Source organism: Schistocerca cancellata, chromosome 7 (assembly GCF_023864275.1).
Source record: "Schistocerca cancellata isolate TAMUIC-IGC-003103 chromosome 7, iqSchCanc2.1, whole genome shotgun sequence".
NCBI classification, from domain to species: Eukaryota; Metazoa; Arthropoda; class Insecta; order Orthoptera; family Acrididae; genus Schistocerca; species Schistocerca cancellata.
Genome location: NC_064632.1, coordinates 345,124,551 through 345,128,212, shown reverse-complemented (window position 1 = coordinate 345,128,212; position 3,662 = coordinate 345,124,551).

Here is a 3,662-nt window from a genome sequence, read left to right as displayed (position 1 = left end):
ACAAATGGATGTCAAGGATGCAGAACGGAAGCTTTCTGTATGACTTCTGTTACACTTCATAGCAGACGGGTGTGACCAGTACTTCCTCTGAACCGGGAGAACGGTTTTTGTTCTAGGGATCTATCGTACACTAAAGGGCTCAGATTCTGTAATGCTCAGAGAATCATTGCGAGATGATCTGTTTTCGGTCCATCAGTCGAAAAACACATTTGCTGATGAGGGGGTGACCTAGTTGCATAAGTTAGCGCCTAAAACGTGGACGAATGTTCAAATGTGTGTGAAATCTTATGTGACTTAACTGCTAAGGTCATCAGTCCCTAAGCTTACACACTACTTAACCTAAATTATTCTAAGGACAAACACACACACCCATGCCCGAGGGAGGACTCGAACCTCCGCCGGGACCAGCCGCACAGTCCATGACTGTAGCGCCTTACACCGCTCGGCTAATTCCGCGCGGCTAAAACGTGGACGATCAGTAGCTTCGTTGGATGACGTTTCATGACAGAGATATTGTTCTCAGTTTGTTTTTTAAGACTGCCTCTACGATCCATCGAAGTTTGCTGACATTATTTAATTACATCGTGCCCGAGAGCACTCCGAAGGAGTTCGCCTTCGATCTTCATGGTGCGAAACTCTGTGATCACTGTGGCACGTCATTTTTCATTGGTCGTTCTCGGTGGAGGTTAATGGTTTACTTTGAACATATCTTGAACGTCGACTATGTCCGTTTTGTGAAGTGTAATATGCACTTCTCATAGAAAGTACTTTCTGGACATCCACTTTCTATCGCCTTCGTGATACAAAAGGTGGGTCATTAGCTGCTAATACTTTTCCTGTTATAATTGTTAACACAACACTTTCAAATTAGCCTTACGACAGACTGAACTTGCGACCTCGCACTGAAGGGGGTCCTTGTAAGGTATCTCGCCAGCTTATAGCACAGAGAAAGCTTAAAAGCACGAGTGGATCCAAAGAACAACTACTGTTATTGGTAGTGGAAGTAGACAGGTTGAGCAGAATAGAAGACGGAGATTAGAATGTATGTAATAAATAATTGTGGACGATGGGTGCAAATGCTACTCCGTGACACAAGAGAAAAATTCGTGACGGTGTGGCGAAACAAACGCTGTATCATTTGAGAGATACACAGGCGGGCGATGTGCCGGGACTTACCTCAGTTCACTGCTAGTAGCGCCACGTCACCATAACGCGTCTGTGTAGTACGCAAGTATAGCACCATAATTTAAAAATGAAATTAAAAGTTAAATTTCCTTTTCCAGACTTCGTCAGCATGTGCTTTAGTATATTAAGTTTTAAACTGTCAAATCTCAGATTGATCAGAAGAATATTTTTCCCTAAATACCAAGTGGGGCTAAATAATAAAGCTAGGAACCCAAAAGTTGGTCGTAATGTCAAAATTAACTGGTACAAGTCTCAACCCTGATTAATGCAATATTTTAGTCAAAATCCACGTTTTGAAGAAAAATTGAAGGCGCTAAATATTAAACTTATAAATTTGAAAATGTGTATGAAGCTTTAGTTTGGTGTAAAAACATTAACTGTGTAACCCCACTGAGTTACCTCTAATAGTTTTCGAGTAATATGCTGAAAACTAAATTTGTACCAAAAACGTCCTTATTTTTAGTAGATTAACTATCTGTTATATCAGTGCTAGAAAGTTTTGGTTACAGCACGTGATGAAACCTATAAAATAATAGAGCTATAACAAGTTTCAAGGCCTGGATATGAATAATAACAAATATAAGATCTGTTAAAGCTGTAGTTCAGAGGTCATGTTCTACCGTCAGTTCTGTTCTAAAAATTCTAGACGGAAAAGTTCACAGGTAAACTAAAACTCTTTCTGTGATTTTATCCAACTTAACTACATTCATAGAAAAATTACGAAAATACAAAATTATTACACAACCGTGTTATAAAATATTATGTATCTGAGAAAGCGGCCTTTTAGAGGCTACTTTCGTGGGCATAGAGCGGATAACAGCAGATGTTCCCTGGGTAATCCACTGAACTCTTATGTAAATACAGCCCGAGTGGTAAGACTAGTCTTCACTTCGCACCCAGCTACCTTACGGTGCACGTCAGTCAAACGCCGGAGAAAGAGATGATTCGGATGACGTCACAGCCAGACCGCAACTAAATTTTTGTTTTCGGTACAAATAGGAAATTAAATCGCGAGGACTGTACATTGTCGTGAATCGATTAGATATCGTGGAAGTAACTATTAGTGTGCCGCCCGTAACGTTAACATATCCGCGTGGCAAGTCATGACAAATATTTTGCACTTTTGTGGCGTGCAATTATTTTGATTCTCAGGGGTCAGGGTGAAAGATCATTTAAGGGGAACTTACCGTTGAAATCACCTCTGAACTGCTCGTAGTCCTGTTTAGGATAGAGAGATTTATTATTAGTATTAACATAATGAATATTACAATTTTGTGCCTGTGAAACTTTGCCAAATATATCTATCAATGAGATCCCAAGATCTTCATTTATAATCATAGTCCTGATGCCGCTTAGCAAATAGAGAATGACAAATAAAGAATAGAAACACTTCTTTCAGTAGGCTGGACAAGAATGTGGAGCTGCAGAATGGGAACTATGGTCAGTATGTTCTCCATCACTGCCCAAAAAAATAGGTTCCAGGCTCTCGTAAAAGACAGCGAACAATGTTCAAGTATTTGGTACTGCTTATGACTGATGATTATGAGATTATCATTATTATTATCCCGCCGCCCCACAAGGCGCCGCGTCAAACCAGTCAGAAAACTAATGAAAAAGAAAAATGGAAGTAGGAAATGGATAAAGTAGATATACGAGTTTCCAACCCCCGCCCCCCCCCCCCCTTCCACCAATAACCATGGACCTTGCCGTTGGTGGGGAGGCTTGCGTGCCTCAGCGATACAGAAGGGCGTACCGTAGGTGCAACCACAACGGAGCGGTATCTGTTGAGAGGCCAGACAAACGTATGGTTCCTGAATAGGGGCAGCAGTCTTTTCAGTAGTTGCAAGGGCAACAGTCTGGATGATTGACTGGTCTGGCATTGTTTTAACACTAACCAAAACGGCCTTGCTGCGCTGGTACTGCGAACGGCTGAAAGCAGGGGGAAACTACAGCCGTAATTTTTCCCGAGGGCATGCAGCTTTACTGTATGGTTAAATGAAGATTGCGTTCTCGTGGGTAAAATATTCCGGAGGTAAAATAGTCCCTCATTCGGATCTCCGGGCGGGGACTACTCAGGAGGACGTCGTTATCAGGAGAAAGAAAACTGGCGTTCTACGGATCGAAGCGTGGAATGTCAGATCCATTAATCGGACAAGTAGGTTAGAAAAATTAAAAAGGGAAATGGATAGGTTAAAGTCAGATACAGTGGGAATTAGGGAAGTTCGATGCCAGGAGGAACAAGACTTTTGGTCAAGTGAATAAAGGGTTATAAATACAAAATCAAATAGGGGTAATGCAGGAGTAGGTTTAATAATGAATAAGAAAATAGGAGTGCGGGTAAGCTACTACAGACAGCATAGTGAACGCATTATTGTGGCCAAGATAGACACGAAGCCTACGTCTACTACAGTAGTACAAGTTTGTATGCCAACTGGCTCTGCAGATGATGAAGAAACTGCTGAAATGTATGATGAGAT